Source organism: Bombus pascuorum, chromosome 10 (assembly GCF_905332965.1).
Source record: "Bombus pascuorum chromosome 10, iyBomPasc1.1, whole genome shotgun sequence".
Classification (NCBI taxonomy): domain Eukaryota; kingdom Metazoa; phylum Arthropoda; class Insecta; order Hymenoptera; family Apidae; genus Bombus; species Bombus pascuorum.
In genome coordinates, this window is record NC_083497.1 from 13,425,918 (window position 1) to 13,444,977 (window position 19,060).

General features: G+C 36.9%; 2 protein-coding genes and 1 long non-coding RNA gene across 4 annotated transcripts in view; 1 reads left to right on the forward strand and 2 right to left on the reverse strand.

Annotated features, from left to right (window-relative positions):
- The window catches only part of LOC132911091 (optineurin-like), a 428,401-nt gene that overhangs the window by 38,650 nt on the left and 370,691 nt on the right, over positions 1-19,060 (reverse strand). The gene's annotated exons all lie outside the window — the stretch shown is intronic.
- LOC132911217 (mucin-4-like) overlaps positions 7,821-19,060 on the forward strand; it is a 51,321-nt gene continuing 40,081 nt past the window's right edge. The window contains exons 1-2 of one of the 2 annotated variants that reach the window (XM_060967668.1): positions 7,821-8,071; positions 9,910-10,272. The gene's annotated coding sequence lies outside the window, so the exon portion shown is untranslated. The remainder of the gene's footprint in view (positions 8,072-9,909; positions 10,273-19,060) is intronic. The other variant, XM_060967667.1, reaches the window with a different exon arrangement.
- On the reverse strand, positions 14,432-17,073 carry LOC132911132 (uncharacterized). Its single transcript, XR_009658915.1, has 2 exons — positions 16,083-17,073; positions 14,432-15,965 (listed from the first exon to the last, which is right to left on the reverse strand). It is a non-coding gene; the product is annotated as an uncharacterized LOC132911132 (long non-coding RNA).

Sequence of the window (19,060 nt, forward strand, 5' to 3'; positions counted from 1 at the left end):
AATTTTATGTATTTTTCAAATTATAAATAGGGTTTGTACAAATGTTTTAACAATTGTTAACGCGTCAAGCAATAACGAATATCCTTCTTTCGTTGGTTAACACGTCGATAAAAAGGGAGCGTATCTACAGCAAACGATAAAGCCAGAAATTCATCCTTCTAACTAATGGAATTTCTTCTCGGTCGCTTCATCTTCTCGGATGATTCATTTACCTTTCAGACAACTTGGGAGAGAACTATTAAGAGCAAGTTATCAGCGAATGCAAACGCTATTTTTAACACGATGAGAAGAAGTTTAGCGATCCGTTCGATTTTTCAAGATTCCTTAAATAGAGGCAACCCTCTCTCAACCCTTAATTGCTAAAGTTCTAGAATAGAACCCTAGTTCTAGAATGATAAAATATTAGATTGCCCTTGGAAACTCTAAAAGCAGAACTACGTGGAAATTATTTTAATCAAGTAGATGCTGGTTTAAAGTGTCTACATGATTAAAGTTTCGCTCAAAGGGAAAAGGAAGGCAGATGGTACTTTAGTACTTTATATCGACATTAACGCGACAAGAACTTTTCGCATAATCTCCCTTTCAAGACGGTGTACCGGTACGATTAAATAACAAAGTGAAACCGCCAAATAGCCGAGCGAAATAATTAATGGAGCGAAACGAGTCGCGCAACAAACGGTATTGCTAGATATTGTTGAGGCTGCCAAGAAAAATCCTACGGGATCCGAAATGTATTCGTCCGATAGGAAATCCGTCCAAGTTTCCAGCGAAATCGATCGAACGACTCGCTTTCCAACGCAACTGTGGCTGCACCGTCTGACTGTGGAAGATTGGATTTACAAGATTTATCAACACGTCCTCTTTGTCGAACATCCTTTGCGAGAAAGTTGTACAGTAAAGTACACGTCTCTATCGTAATCCCGATAACATAGCAACACCGACAACGAACGTCGATCCTTCCATATCATTGTACTATCAGTTATTAATCTATATATTTGTGTATTTAATTAACCTTCGACAGATTACTAATTTATCGTCTAGAGGCTTACACATACATGTACAAACGGGTTTTTCTGGCCTTATATCGAGACTTTATATATCGAGAGCCATTCTTCTGTAAATATTAGTGGCAAACTAAACTGACAACGAAGCCCTATTTCAGTAAATCGGTCAGTAGTATGTTAATGATCGTTTGTTAAGAATAATTAGGTTTGATTTACACGAATGCAGTAATCGAGAGTGATGCGGCAAATGTAAGCTTGCGTGTCGTTTTGCTTGCGTGAATACGATGATTGTAAAGGATAAAGGCAATACGAAGAGCGAGCGTAGCTGAGCAAATCTGTGTTATAATAACTTGCAGTAGAATTCTAGCCTTATCGTGGATAAAGCTTTTTCCTGCGAATTCTTCTTACAAATTGAATAATCCTACTTCGAGGATAGGAAGAAAAAGAATTAAAATTTACTAGCAAGTTGGACGAACGAGGATAGTTAAGGAGACGAAGAAACGCAGATTTAAGCGGCTTTCGAATAAAATTATTATAGTCGATGTATTTATGACCATATTTTATTAATTAAAACAACAAGCAGATCATGTGTGGATGATTTAATGGCTTTTCAATATTATTTGACTAAAATAATATTTTAGTTTATCCTCTTGATTCAGACAGTTGAAATAAATATCGAAAGAAAAATATGTATATAGAAATTCTGCAAAAATGAAAAAAACATACGATAAAGAATATTGTTATCGACGGATTATGGAAAATATTGCAGTTTCGACGACTTCTTGAAACGTCGTTTTTAATGTTCAACAAATATTTATCATGGTGCTAAAATATTGTTTATTCATTTTCTGTAAATGAGCGAATAATTTATCATTATTTTAAAAGACTAATTTTGTCAACAAGTTTCAAGGTTTATGACTCATTTGCTCGACCAATGCTTTTAAGAAGGTTTATATAATTCAATTGAACAACTCGAAGAAAATGTCAAAGGAATTTGAAAAATATTTCTATGCAATTCCTGTGTAATTCCTACCTACGTATTTATTAAAATATTCGAGTTTATTATCTATTAGCATGAACGAGAATATATTTCGTAGCACTTTTAAATCCAATTTAATTATTAACGTGCAAATTATTTGATCATTCTATTAAAGTAAAGTTAATGAATGAATTATGATAATGGAGTAACAAAGAGTCAATTTAAAGAGAGATTGCTTTCATGTACACATAATTACTCAATGAATTACATTAAAAGTGTAATATCCAAGCGTGTAAAAAACCATAATGTTCCACGATAATTGTGTATGAAAACAGCATTTTATAAATTTATACAAGTTTATTTTATCCATCGCTCTTGGTTTAACCGAAGTTAAAAAATAAGCGAATTTTGTGTTATTCGAGAAATAAAGATATTTATGAAATCGGTGGTGCGTGTCGTAGCATACTCTGGAATAATTTGAAAATTTTAACGAGGATCACGACTCTATCGTTCTTAACATCGTATCTTGTACTATGCAGAATTAACTGGTATCAAACTTCGCTTTACCGCAAACTATGTGTAATATCTACTTCTATATCGAATAAAACCACAGACCCGTTTCGATACGAATAGAAATCCGTTTTTTCGCTACATTGATTCGATATGTATCGAAGAAACTTCTCTGGTACGTGTATTGCAACCCGTCTGTGTAAAAAAAAAAAAAAAAAAAAATATATACAAAACAAAAATATCATCACAGCGCGGTTACAATCGACACTGATATTTCGTATTTAATAACGCCAATATGACACCGTGAAAGCGTGAAATCTACTTCAGATTGCGGAGTACAGTGTGGCAATAGAGTGGTTACATAAACGGGTATCGAATAAAATCTTGAAATGCATAAATAGAAATTTCAAATGACATTGAAAGTAAGATAACGCAGATTATTTATCAGTTAAGTTTTAATAATGGTAAAAGGAAACAAGAATAAGACTCGAGATTCCATCAATCTGAAAATAATAAATAGGTAGCTATTTGAGGGGTCGTTCGTTATTTCTTCGAAGATTCGTTGTAAGTTTTGAAAGACGGAGACGAGGATTGATTATTCAAAACGACCAACTTTATCTCCTATTGGCAATCAACGGAATGTTCAGCGTATTGGATTTATAAATTGGAAATTCGTAGGTTTCAATTCACCATCCACTTTTAAAGATATTCGTATTAGTTTTCGATTAAAAATATTCTCTGTATAAATATAACGCTTCTAGAGTATGTATCGTTTACATTGGAAGGATCGAAAATATTTACTAGTTTAGAATTTGTTTTTTAAAAATAATTTTTATTACAAAAACATGCGATAGTGTTGAAAGATACCGAGTATCGTCAAAGAATATTACCAGATACAATTTTCTGTTCTTTGTATTTCCATATTGCTTTATCCGACAGCGACTTTCATGCAAAATTGGATAACAGAACTGCTTTCCATTATTTTCCTTTCATATTCGAGAACAGCGGTATCTTGTATTCACGACAATAATTTATTACGATAATGGTAAAGTTCACGGCAGACTAGACGTTTCGTAAATGTCCAAAATAAACGAAAAAATATGCTTTTTTAAAAAGATATCGTTGGTAGTATAAGAATATTATACGTATTATGCTTTGGCACAGAAGCACATATTGTTACAGTACACACGAAACGGGAAACAGAAAATGATTCTTTTACACCGGTCATTCTTATTCCTATTCTTTAATTGTCATTAAAGTTGCACGCATAGGGACGGCGTTTATGCAAGTAATTCACGTTTTCAGCAACAATAAAATGCACCGGTACTTAGAGAGCACCGTGGAATACGAAACAAGGGGCACCGTACAAAGCAACGTGGCCTTTGTTTCCATCGTTCGAAATTTACGTGGTGTATCATGGCCAGAGAACAGCCTACATTATAAGTTATAATACAGCCGGCTAGATCTCGTTTCATGCAACCCTTACACGTATGGAAGCCTTTTCTCGTGCATTCACAGGGGTCTTAGGTTTGAAAACGACTTCAAGCCACTTTATGTGAATCAACGCGGAATCGTTTTTAAGCGTCACAATAGCCACAGCAGCTTCACCGTCGTTAAACACGGTGGCTTCACGTGAAACCATTTTTTAAGGATATTTTAAACAAACATTGTGCTTTCGAATTCTTTTCTGACTTTTAATGAAAGGCGAAATTTAACAACAGATTAATCTACTTTTAGGAGAGGAGTTGGATAAAGTTTGTTTTTCCAATAAACGAAAGGTTTTAAAAGAAACTGGAAAATTGTGGAACCCAACCGATGATTCTGGTCGAGTATATCGTTATAGTAATCGTTACGTTATGGATGGAACGATAAATACGTCTGGACGGTCAATTAAGAGAAAAGAAGGTGGAGACTTTAAAACATGAAAAAAGTAGAAAATACTAAAGAAAGAAAAAAAAAATCGTACAAAAATTAGGCAAAATACACCTCGACATCCGCCCAGTAATGTGTTCCCCTGTGACGATACGCTCCGTTCCGTATACGTATTTCTAAATTCTAGTTCCATGTCTGTAATTTTACGCGAGCGACATTGTGTCGTGAACTTTCGTTCACGTCAATTTTCCGCTGCGGAAAAGCAGAGCCGAGGTATGAAATATGCATCGCGACGACGACGACGACGACATTTCTTTATGAGAACGTACCATCGATCTGTACGTATAAGTTCGGTTTGCACGTATGATGATGTCGTTTGTTGTGCAACAGCTACGGCATTATGAAAGCCACAGCGAACTAAGGGTCCCTTGCACAAATAAATCAATATTATCGACGAATGTGATTTCACAAGGTTGTAATTCAATAAGAATATAGAGCCTCGTAATTTTTCTTAAACTTTGCCACGCGTTTTTCAAGAAATTCCATAAAGACGAGGCAAGTTAACGTAATTGCGTTTCGCTTCCTCAATGTTTCAGCTATTTGGAGCAAATAAAAACTCGCAATAATTTTTGTCTCTAGAAATTGGGTCTAGAGATATGAAATAATCTAGCAAACGGAATAAAAGAATTATTATAAGCACGAAGCAACGCGCTAACAGCCAAAACATGGCTGTCGTTCTAATTTCTCTGATGTTGGCGACTCTTCGTCTAACAGTAACGAAAAATTGTACGATGTCTGAACCAATTGTTTTCTCAGAAAATACAGAAGAACGGCGAAAAGCAAACAACCTACCGTTTATCGTAATCAAATCAAATCCATGCTGCTCGAGCTTGCAGAGAAAGGATTTTATGTAAGTTAATCAGCGCTGATTATTACGGTAATTAGTTCATTGCTACGGAAACACAATTTTCGGGCTCATCCTTCGTAACGAGGCGAATCGTGTATACCGTAGTGAACCGTGGTGCGCAGATTTTCCTGTTTTGTTAGATACACGTGCGTGCACATCCGGAAAAGCGCATCCTCCTCCGTACTTTCGCGTCGACGCACCAAACCGTGGCATAACGTCGATTCGCATCGGCAATTTGTTTCGTTCATTAACCCTTAATTCGTGATTTATCCAAATACGGATCATCGCGTAACTATTAAAATACAGTGACGATGTTCTTTCACCTATTTCGTTGTTATTCTCATTATGTGTTTTTAAGGTCACATGCACCTTGTAAGCTTATTAGCGATCATGGTGAGAACGCTAATCGTAAGTAGGACAGAACGTATCTATAATGAGTAGTAACCAATATCTTTCAGAAATCCTTCAGAATGTATCCTTCAGAAAATCTAGAGCTGTTATGTCGTTTCTATTTTAAGAAAATAAATATCGACTATAGCATTTGTACAAAGAAAGAAGTAATTTCAGTTAAACAGTTTACCTTCGGTCACTGTAATTATCGGACCGATTTTTAGCTCCTAGTTATAAACATCCTCCGAGTACTCGCGACTGATAATAAAGAAGATTAAATATCATTAAAGGATAGTAGTATTTTCGATACATTTAACAGGTTAAGAAAGGTTAAAGTTATCGTTGTAATTCTATCACACCTGTAATTCTAATTTTTCGTTGTTAATAATAAATCCCAGCAAGTATAGTCAGCGAAAACGTTTAATTTGTTTTGCAAATTACTCGAATTGCTATTCCTTTATAGGTTGCGGGCCAGAATCAATTTCTCACTGGCAGAGGATTGCAATCCCTTTAATCAAATACAATCTATCCGATTTGCTTCAATTCGATTTACGGACAAATCAAACGTACGTTTATATTTTTGTCGCCACATGCAATATTTCAACGAATGATTTTGATGATCGCTCCTCGATTTTCTAGCAATACCTTTGCATTTATACCTGATAAATTTGTCACGATATAACTTTTGAAACGGTTACGGTGTTTTATTTCCACGCTGTTACAGAGAGTTTCTGGTTCCACTATTTTTATAACTTTGTTTGCGCTGTAATCTGTACCTGCGCCCGTCCTCTGTACTCGTTTCAAAAACCTGTACGTCAAGCGTACGTGAAATATGTTCGTCGATAATTCTTTCTTCGACGATTATTTACATTTTTCAAGAATATAAAATAATTTCTTTTATTCTGTCTGTGTCACCTTAATCATCAATCACCAAAGAACGACGCGATGATAACACGGTGAATCGTACACGTGTTTCAAAATTACACGTTAAGACGACCGTGAGCAAAAGAAAGTTTGGTCGTGAAAGGATACATTTAGTGTGTGAAAATTTATTTCCTTATAATGAAAATTGCACGACAGAGAGTGATTAAATTACGTCCGTAACGTGGCACGTAATTAATAAACGGGACGCATAAAAATATGCTTTTACTTTATTTAAGTAGCTGTCCCTAGCAGAAGGTGGGGCTCATTAATTTTTTGTTACACCTCCCTTTATCTTTTGTTACTTCTAAAAATTAATTTCTGCGATTATTTGAATTTTTCAAAAGTCAAGCAGAAAGAATGTATTATAAAAAAATATATATAATATATTTTATAATAATTTATATATCATACATGTATATTGTGTGTATATATATATATGATATAAGTTCAGACAAATATATTTTAAGTTTGGTGATTAAACTTACCAAGAAGACTTAAGAGAACGCCCTCCAGAGATTTACTCATACTCGCACACCAAGGCATTACACATCACACATACAGCAGCAATAGAACATTCCAGTGATTGCCGATAATTATATCGGAATCCACACGGTTCACTGTAAACCTTTAGAAAAAAAATGCACAGTGGAGTTTTGGTTATTCGAGTCGTTTTGTACTTCACCATGACTCCATTTTTTCCGAAAGTAATATAAGTTAATATAAGGAATACGAAAGTGTATATAGCGAGGTATTGTCAAGGCAGTCAAACTTTCAATCGATTAAATAGTTAATCAAACTTAAATACATACACAAACGATCAGAATGTTTTTTACAATTTTGTTGCACGACTTATTAACAACCATGGATCCTTCCGTACTATTCGAGTTTTCGATTATTCGAGATACGTTCGGCCCATATCAATCGTTCGATAATCGAGACACCGCTGTAATCGAGTGTACTCGAGAATTAAGAACATTTAACAAAGGTGATAAACAAGAAAGAAAAACTTTGGTAATAATCGATATGGAAGTTTCTATTTAGTATATTGGATCTCACACGGCCTATTAAATTACGATCTATTAATCGCAATATGTATACATAATTCAGTATTACTATTACTATTATCCTTAACAGTGGCATCACGGGTTCGCGATCGGCAAGCGACCGTTCGACGCGTCGTTGCGCATGCGCGGACGCATACCTACGCAGGAATCCGTTGCACTGATTGGTAGACGGCGCGACACTCCGAAACAGCAAGGGTACGTGCACGACTCGCGTAGTCAGTCTCGCGCCGAGCGTCTTATAGTGCGCATTGTCGAAGTTTAATATTGTCCGCGCTTCGAACCAGTGAATTTGAAAACTTCCGCCAACTACGATACTAACGTGTGCACATGACAGACGACCAGTGACGGTTCTTACGTGGAGCTGACGAAAGTCAACAGATCGTTAATTCGTTTGCATCCAACAAGCACAGACGTTTCGAAGGTTAGCTTATTATCTGTTTTTACGAAGGAATTGTGACAAAAGCCTCGTTGTGCAACCTAACCCAAATCGCGGGCATTGTTTTTTTTTCGGTCAGCAGCGTGTTGATTATCGATGTCTCACGGTTTTCACGTTGCGTCGACCTCCGTCTATGGATTTCGGGTATGCGTCACGATTGTTTCTTATTATTTCAGGAATGTTTACTATGATCTTTCTCTCTCTCTCTCTCTCTCTCTCTCTCTCTTTGATATATCGAGAATTTTCGAAACGTATTTCTTTCGATTATTTCAAGATTCTCTACCGATGACGGCTTTTATTCCGTTCATAGAATCGTAGAAACATGTTGAAGATGTATTTTCTTTAATTTTCATCTGTTGCATTTGTTTGAGAATAGTTTGGTGGTTGCCACAAGTATATTGACACAATATATCGGCTATTAAAGCTTACTATTATGTTTTCAGAAGTAACGAAGGTAGTGATGTTATGATTGCCATAGCGTAATTACCACTATATGTCAATAATAATATCGCCGTATCGATGTATGCGATAGTGTATCACAATATTGTAGTAACAAGTCGTATTCTATATATCATGCTATAATAGTAGTAATTACTATATATATATACATAAATATCTACTAGTTACATATAATTCTTCACGAAAACAAAGTAATATTACAATGATATAGTAGCTTCTTCAGAACATTTGAAGTGTCGTATCGATATCGAAGTTTGCGTAGCAAATTTTTAACAATTCTTTTCAATTTTCGCTTTCTAACGAAAAAAATTCTTCGCGCTGTTGGTCGCCATTCTCTCGTCAACGAGACCTTTTCTCTTTTTTAGCTACTTATATCTGTACTTGTTAGTCTGAAATCCAACGTTCGGCTATGTACTCGCACGAGTGTATGATTAACAATCAGCCATGCAATTCTGTTCCATTCAGTCGATAATTACGATAAATTTCGATATTTAAACCACTGTTACCGACGATCTGTTATCGACGTTTCCCTGCTTGCGAATCTAGGTGTAAGAGTATCGATTTCTATGTGATCTCGTTCGATGAACACGCGTATCGAGGAAAGAAACGCTCGCCTCGATACCACGCTATAGTTATCGAAGTAAGAAATTCACAGATTTAAATGATGGAGCAACAAGTTTCCTCGACAGAAAACTTTCCTCCTCGATAAGCGTTCGCTCGGTAATCGCTGACTAATAATGTTGAACAAAGAAGGAAATTGCTATGACAATGGCGTGCGAAGAATATATACCATCGGTTAAATATTCGATATCGATCACGATCGATTCTCTCCAGTCGTAAGAAATAATCGATCGATCGAATTGAAAATTTCGATCGATTAATGGTTAAGGTTGTTTGGTATATTAGAAAGGATTCGGTAAACCGATAAGCAACCTTGACCAATATCTGTACACGTAATAAACTGCTTCAGCTAATTACCAAATAGCTCTAAATGTTTCTTGGAAGGAGAATTTTTTGGTAAATAAGTAACGTTTGTTGTGGTTTGTAATGATGCAAAGAAATATTTTTGTGTAAACTTTCCTGTATTTCATTGTAATTAAAAGAGTTCGCGTATACGTGTAATTACGTGTCAGTAAAACAGATATTTTGTCTTTTTATTAACATAACTCGTTAAAAAATATGAATGTCCTCTACTACGCTTTTTCTCGCTATATTTATTTTCTCCATAATTTTCATATTCCGCATCGGTTCACACTTAACCTCGAGAGTATGTACCTTCTTTGTTTTCTGTAGCTACGTTGGTCGTAGGTTGTGTGTCATATCGTTGAATGCAAATGAATTAAAGAGACGGAACGATTTCGTAGATCGGGAGCGGAAGAACATTAGGAGGAGAGACAACGTAAATGGCGAGAGAACGCGTCGCCATGGGTACCGTGTGTTGTGGCTCGCGGGTGTAGTGCGAACCCCGTAATCGAAGGGAAGAGACAAAACTGAGGGACAGAGATCACGTGATAGAGGAAGAAAGGGGAAAGAGTGAAAGGCACGGGAGAAAAAGAAGGAAGATATAGAACGCGTGGACAAGCGTGACCGGCCAAGACTTGGAAAGGCTACTCTCTCGTGGCCGTCACGTCGAGGAGAGGGCAGCGAGAGCCGGGCAGAGAAAGAGGGAGAATAATGCGGACTCGTTGCTTCCGCCTTCATCAGCAGCACGTTCAGATCTGCTCGTAGTAAGTACAGAAAAATCAGTATCCTTCGCGTATCTGACAATGCGTCCTTGAGGCTACACATCTTTATGCAAATTCAAATTTTTATGACCGTGATCAAACAAATGACACGACCAGACTGTAGATGGCTGTTTTACAATGGCTACAAAAAGTTTCAGATAGTCCAAAAAGAGTCTTTCGTTTTATAAGGAAATAATGGATGCACAATATTTTCCGTTTTATATTATTTTATCGAATTACGTACGATCCATTTTCTTCTATCAAAATAAAGATCGCAACGCTCGACAGATTAGGTTTCATGTTTGTATACAGATGCACCGTTGTGAACGACGGGTCTGTAGAAGAAAGACGCTTCTCGAATAACCTAATACTTGCACACCATTGTACTTACTGTAACGTTTTCATACAGTCAGTCTCACTAATACTCGGACACATGTTTAAAGCATAGAATAACCTGTTTATAGAATTGGATCGAACGAGTCTTTTTTGAGAAGTTAGGAGAATTAATTTACTAGATGAAGCGTAAAGAAACTCTGGAAACGTTGCGATTGGTCGGAATGACGAAAAATGGAATTTTATTTCTTCCGACTACGCTACTCTTCGATCCAAATCTACTAAAGAGAAAATTGCGGAAAGTAAATTTGAACGACATTGCAAATTCCTCTCCAATACTTAACTCACAGTTTATTATACGCATGCAAACAACGTGAATACAGTATCGGTAAACAGAGTGATTAAAGTTTAAGGGTCTCGTTAGATTCGCTTCGCCGAGTCCCGACCAGGTATCTAAGAAACCGTTCAACTTGGTCTCTAATGGTATATATATATCACGAGTCAAAATGGTTCCTTGGACGAATTAAAAGTTAAAAAATAAAGGTGCGAACCACGAGAGCGATTAACCACAAAGTTAACCGCGAGTATCTGTCGTGAAAAGAGAAGTGGATGCGTGTAAATGATCCCGATATATTCAAGGATGTTTCCAGTTGGTTCTAGTCGGTCAATAGAAAGTACAATACAGGCCGTGACAATTTGCTATAAACCGTTACGACACGAGTCTTTCTATCTGCATATCTTCTTTGTGATCGATAGGTCGTATTAATGCTAGAGCTCGTAGAACTCCATAGTGTCTCTATAGTGGCTTTTCGCATTTTATTTTTTATTTCTTTGGTACAAGTTTATACTTTCATAAAAGATATAACTTAGGAAAAACGAAGCTGGCACCCCGCTGGGGGTAGCCGCCCACATGCTATATTTATTTTTTATTTTTATTTTTTTTTCTTCACCAACAAGATATAACACTTTACCAAATGTCCATAAGGACAAATTGTAAAATAACCAAAATGAAATAAAATAAAAAGTTTATACTTTAGTCGTTGGTAGTCGTAGCGTTGAAATATGCGAGGTGTTCAACTTGTAGCAGTACTTTAATCGAGAATAGTACGAAGGTATGATGGTATTCTCTGCATAATTTCTAGCGTCTTAGCCCGAGCAGTGAATTTATGTGAGCAAGGAAAGAGATCAAAGTTTCATTATTTTTTTTTATATTTTATACATAATTCTCGATGCATTATTTTTATTAGTCTGGGTATTCCGACGGAATTTAAAGTCAATCTGTGGCGTTGTCACGGAATAATGTCCAATTTTCAGATTTAAAGGACTGTGAAAAGGCAGCTAAAAGGCGAAGAATCCTCTTTATTGAAATTCTGTATGAAGAGAGTCGTCAAATTAACGTAATTGGATTATTTCAAGTTCATGCCTTGAATGGCGCGTTAGGAAAACGTGAAAAACGAGGCTTTATCAAAGCAGCAATTTTCTTTGATGAAACTCGACCTGCTCCGCTCGAGTGCCACGTACGAGAGGAAAAGAAAATATAAAAAGTCTTTTATAGAGTTGCTACTTCTAAAGGAGAATTTCGATTATAAATTACTGCATCTCTAAATGTCTCGTTTATTTAATTAATATAGGGGCACAAAATACAGAAAGAAACGTTTAAATTACTTGTAACGTCTGTATCACGACGAGCACATTTATTTTGATCGTACGATTTTTTCTTTTTAATTAATTTACATTCTAAAAATTATTTCAAGATACTTCAAAACTCGGAATTAAAATGATCGTTATTGGTTTTGCCATGGGCATTTCGTGAAACGTTTTGTAGCGTTTTCTCGCTGTTAGTATTCAAGGGTAATGTGATTAAAGCGATCCAGGACTTTAGCGACCATTTAATTTTTCAAGAAACGAAACTCTCGCGAATCCGTAGGATATAATTGAAATCTTAGGGTCACAAATTTCATTATGAAACATTAATCTGAAGGCGAATTGGCTTAATTAAGTCAGTAGCGTTCTACAGATAGCGAGCCACGAGTTTCGTCACGATATTTTATTCGAGAGACGTTTGTCTCATCCCATCTATTTTCGAAAAATTGTCGCAACGCGCGCGTAAAATTCCTAGTTCTATAAAACGTTACAACAAGATGACTTTACATTCGTGTCGAACTTTATTCGAATATTACGCCGATGTTCGGAGGAATGGACCAAAGATTTTGAGTATTTGTTTCTGAACTTCAATTCTCGTGCAACGAAAACATGGAATACATGAAATTATCGAAGGATCGCGCTCGTTTTGCATAGATAGTTTGTGTTCATCGTGGAGTTGCATGTGAACGATCGGACATGGATTGGCGAGCGTGTAAATGACGTTAGAAAGTTGCGAAAGAAGCAGCTGACTCATCCGCTTTTTCTCATCGTTGCGGAACGATTCCGTGGCCGTACACGTATGTATATATTATATATGCAACGCTCAATGAGAAAATATAGGGGAAGTTTATCGTGTTAGCAACTGCATCGAAAGCGATAGCGTGGTCAAAAGTTTCGACCGTGCTTTAAACTCTTAGCGATCGTCGTAAACGCGCAGATTAATAGTATGGCGATTAAACGTCGTTAACATGTGATGATCTTATCGTGGGTGGGTTGTTTCAACCAGAAGCTTTATGCAGGCTGTTGTTTCGTGATGGATCGAGTAGAAATACTTGCAAAAAAGAGTGAACTTACGCGTGAGCGTATTATGAGCGAAAAGCGAATTTATAATATTTTAATGGAATTTTAATGGAATTTTAATGGAATTAAAATATTATAAATCGTGGAGTTTCCTGAAATTTCTAGGAATATTCCTTCAAGGTTTCGATATTATACTAATAGAGATTTCGTTGCACGGTACTTATTGTTAAATCATAAATAATTGGACTTGCGCCTCGCGAGTGACATAAAATATTCGCGAGTAATACCTTCTTCGAAATCTGCATTCTCCTTTATTCCTGCATTTACATCGATAATATTTTCGAAAAGTAGCATTATGTAAATGCTGTTACTATTAAGTAGTTAAACATAGATTTGCATATCTAAACCAAAGAATTTCCAGCAGAAATTTTAATATAATCCAATGGAACGTACTATTCGTATTTAACTTTCCGATTTTTTCTTCATATTTGTAGAATATTCCCAAGCTTTTGAAGTTCCGTATCTTCGTCATCGTCGAAATCCTTCTTCTAATCTTCGTTTATCGTTATCAGATAGAATGGTTTTATCGCTGATACAAAAGTATCAGCTGTTAAATGCATGGAATTCTCACCTCGCTTTCTGCACAAATGTCGCGAAAATCGAATTCGAATAATTTACGCTTCTGTTTATTATATTACATAAATGGTATCTGATAGGCAAAGATCGTTTTTACGCCTTTTATTATCCTCGTTATAATTCCTGTTACTTGCTTCCTTAATTCCAAACCTAATAGCATCGTAAAATCGAATCTTTACGTTTACTTGTAACGTCTTTACGACTGATATTAGTAGTTAAGCATTTGTCGGAATGTTTTATTAACTGATATTGCCTGTACAAACAATCAATCGCGATAACGACAAGGAAGAAAAGGAATACCTGCTTGATAAGCTCTATTCGATTCTGAGTCATACGTACGTGGTAGCATGTAAATTGCTCGATAATAAACGACATATCGAGTTAAGATAAATTATTGCACTGTAAAGTATAAATTGTAAATTGCAATTCTAAATTACTCTCTCAATGATAAACATTTTTGAATATAAATTATTAAAACGTATTAATCGTTTCAATTCCACGAGGTTACGAATATGTAGGATACAGATAATAACACAGTAATATGATTTAATATGTTTTGTGTTATAAATAGTATAGTATAGTATTTTGTATTGTTTGCAGTATACTCGAATATTGTTCATTCGAGGACGATTCGAGATTTAAGTCGTAGAGATTGTCATATTAATTCTTGTCTCGGATGTTGCTCGTGGTATTCGTCGACCGGACCGAAAAGTTACGGTATCTGGATATGTGTTGGTGCGTATACGTAGCAAGAAAGTTAAATTTATGCAGTTACACACGGAAAGTCCCGTTTTAATCTCTGCTGATAAATATCTTCGGCTTAGTGCAGCGAATACAAGATTTCGACTCGCCAGCAACGTTTACTTCTTTCTCCTGCTTGGTCCTCTACGATCCTTCGGTACGTGTGTGCATATATTCCAGTGTATGGATCTAACAGCAAAATGGTATTTGTAGGAAGTGCATGAAAAATGCAGTTGGCAGTTGGAATATTGGATTCCTATAATTCGTAGTTTTCGAGGAACTGCATTTGTCGTAGCGCGGATGTTTACTCATTTATCGGAAATTTATAATTTTTATTCGGCCAAGCACAATGCAACGTATTTCCTATCTTTTAAAGACTATAATTTTCAAGCAACATCAAGCATTTACGTTATTTCTAGAAATACTCCTTAGCATAGGCGCAATGACCGATTAAAGGTTCATTAAGTCGATATGTTTGAGAAAATCCTGTGGTTATAAAAGAAGTAGGGACGCGTCATTTCGAAGCAATGTATGGAATGCATTCTTCGTCGTCCTTCGCGATCCTTTTGTTCAATTTCTCCATTATATCCTAGCCATAAAATTATTCTATAACGAACATAACTACCATTGCACATTTCCCTCGTAGTAAATGAAAAGATAACTCAGAAAACTAGCGATAAACGAACAAAGTATTTTGTAAATTTGAAAAAAGTATATACATTCCACGAATCGTTTGCTTTATCGAGTACCTTGTCTTTGTTCCATTTTTTAGTTAATATCTCTTGATCGTTGTTTAATACAATAATAACGACTCTTTTAATACCAAACAGCATATAAATTCAAGTATCAAAATCATATAATAAAATAATATTTTCCTCTTCTAATACGATATAAATGTAGCATATTCTGAGTGGGTTTCTAGTAGCAGACTCTTCCATGCCACGATTCAACTTGTCTGGGGATAACAACAAATTAGAAAAATTGCCGTCTGGCTTGTATGTGGTCTTCTTTTCTCCTCGACGATGTCCCTTCTCTTTCGTTCTTTTCCCTCGCTGGTGCCTCCGGCTGGTGCGTGTTTCCGCCGTATTTTCTCTGACATACCTCTGCGTACACACGCTCCCACGTCACGCGTGACACTCTCAATGACCCACGCAACACAAGAGGCCCGTCATCATAATGTTTCATTTCTGATCCTGTAACTTACTCGGTTCTCTTCTGATCGTTGATTCGCCACGATAGTCGAAAGTCGTCGCATCGAACGAAACCCGTTGATCCGTTAAACCGTGCAAGACGCGTTAACCAGTCGCTTAGACTACTTATCTCTGGAAGATAATTTTTTGAAAAGTTTCTTTACATAGGAATCCACTTGGTTTCTTGTTTTTAAAGAAAGATTATTTGCCAGAACTTGGAAAAGATTCCACGGTTGAAAGAAGCCTCACCTACTGGTCGTATAATTAAATATTTTGAGAACGGTCTCGCTGTCGAGCGGCAGTTAAAGATAGTGGACACACTCTGAATCATCGTACCATTAATTCTCATGTTTTTCTTCTGTATCGCGAAGAAACACAGGTTTAAATTGTCTCTTTTCATTCTCGTGTTATTCGATTTCCTTCATCAGCCAGTGCCGTGACATCGGCACTACTATACTTAATTTGTTTACTACATAGTAATTCGTTTCACTTAACTCCGATTAAACCTTGTACAACGTATACAACGTACGTCTACAAGGCATCGTCGCACGCGTTCTCTTCCGGTCAAACTCGATTTCGAATCTATCAAAGTTAGCAAGTGTTTCGGATTTGTACTTGGTGGTAAGCAGCGAACGCGTACCACCGCAAGTCAAATGATTTAATCAATTTCAGAATTGGAATCCCTGACGAACACGACTCGCTAGTACGAACAATCCATCGTTGTAACCAGCGAGGTTTCCCATATCTGCTTGCCGTGCCTCTAGAACCGTGGAAATCTCAATTTCACGGTGCAACTCGCACGTGTCTGATTATATAGGGTGTTTATCGCACGCGTATTCGATGAATTCTCATATCCGATTCAACACTATGCTAATAACGATAATAACGATCGCTAGTCGTATTCGCAAAAGTCTGCTCCAACAAATCTCCGCTGACAAGACAATACCAACATCGATTTCGCAACCGATATGGTACATATACCGTGGAAAATAGCAAATTGCGGTGCGTCGAGCACATTCGAACGCGACACGATAAAATCATTGGCCCGTCTCTCCCTTTGGCCTACTCCTATCGTTTCGATGAATAGCACCATCTTGGCGGACAAAGAGCAACGGGTAGTTGCAACTTGTGTAAGAGCATTAAATGTCAGGTCAAGAGACTGGCTCGGTTGGCCGGATTACGGTTTCAGTCCTTCTACGTATACTTTATTTCACCGCAGACGCTTTAGCGCACCTAGATCTTTGCCATTCTCTGCCGGAGTGCCGTTGCTTGCGCCCAACAATTCCGTACTGTCTCTGATTTAATTGAATTCTGTAGCTGTAGACTGGTACACGTCGGTATTTTCGTACAAACCAACTTCGAAATGGTTTCAACTTCTCCGTAGAGTTTGTCATCTCGGATTGAAACGCGAGTTTCGAACCATCGAATTTGCCTTTAGCGTTTAGCAACTATACGAATGGCAAGTTCGAAGGGACGTTGAAACAATCGAAGAGTCGATTATTGTTTCCTTTGTTGCATTCGAAAATCTTGATACACGTCGATACGCGTTGTCGTCGATCGCTTTAGACAAGAAGTCTTGACACAGTCTCTGCGAGATCTCTCTCGATCTCCGAAGATCTCGCGGAAGATCTGCGGTATAATTAGTGGCAGATAATGGCAGAGTCGAAGACGAACTTTGCCGAGATTCGCTAAAATATTTCTCCGTTTTCGCGGATTCGCTGTGCTTCTAATTATTCCCAGGAGAGAGCTTATTCACGAAATCTCGCGATTACCAAGGTTCCAGAACAAACACTCGCCCGGGGATTGTCTCTTTGGTTCGCATTTAACATTGCACGGCGTTACAATAGCGCGCAAACAAACGCATAACAAACGACGGCGCACCCAGCTCTGACATTTTCCATCGAACACCCGCCGTGTAATCTCGCGCGTGTATTCCTTACTGTTTCTCAGGATCGCAGGTTCCGTTGCTTAACATTTTCATCCATTAAATGTTATCCGTGCGATTTTACGACCGGCGAACACAGTTGCGCAAATAGCAGCGAAATAAAGTTATAATCTCGCGACTCCAGTGAATGAACGTGTACTACCATTGCGATTTTCATTGCTATCCGCTTCATCGTTCTATTTTTCGCTGTTTCTTTACGATGAGAAAAAGATACGATCGATGTGAAAAATATTCCTACAGCGCTTAACTGTACCAAAACTATCGTAGTATGTAGTTTAGTAACGAAATTTTAACAAATAAAGTTTCCAAGTGTCCGGGATAACGTTCAAAAAAGAAAAACGCGATATCCATTCCTGTCGTGGAACTATCGATAAATATCTAGCAAATGGTAAAAATATGTGCGTAATAAGTATAATAAGTACAGTTACCGCTCCATTGGATAAAATGACACAGATATTTTCTAAATAGAGATTTTCTCTTCTAAATATCAGGTAAGTTTTATTAGTTTTTCACACAGGATTTAGATTACCATGATAATATCAGAACCTCGAATTTACAGACCATTGGTACCATTTTTCCGTATTATTTAAAACAATGTCTTTTGCCTTACGTAACGTTCACAGTTTATACGACGGAGCAAGAATTAAGAGAACCATTATCCTCTTTATATTTAAGAGTCCATGTTCCATTTATAGTATAGCGATTGTTATATCAAAAGCAATCAGCCAAGTTGATTTCACCCTTCTTGCACTGGATTCAGTTCCGAGAAGCGAGTCGCGATTTCTCGATACGTAACGCCCGGGTGCTCGATTCGTCGGTGTCTTGAAGCTTACGAGATTCAACAACGAACTGAGGTGCAAACGTCACAACGGCCATGATGATAAGATAAAACCAAACGCGTCACAAAGCTGTTCAACACGTTCGCAGCTGATAAGATTTTTATGGTACGTTAACGAGTAATTCTTCCAAATTTTGTCAATGCTAGTATGAAAGTATTCTGCATTCGCAATTCTCCAATTGTCAACTCGTCGATACGCGTATCCGATTTTTCATCGGCACCAATCTCTGGTTACCTTGATACGTCAAATAGAATTAGCAAGTTTGCTCAACGTGACTTTCGTTCGAACAGTCCATTGTACTATATCCATGTTATTTCCAGGACTGTTTCATTTTCATCTTAATGGCAGGTAAAACCATTTCAGATTCAGAATGGCAACGGTCGTTTTTTAATTGATATAAGACGTATCTGTTCAATCTTTGTAAAAACAGACGAGAGATAAAA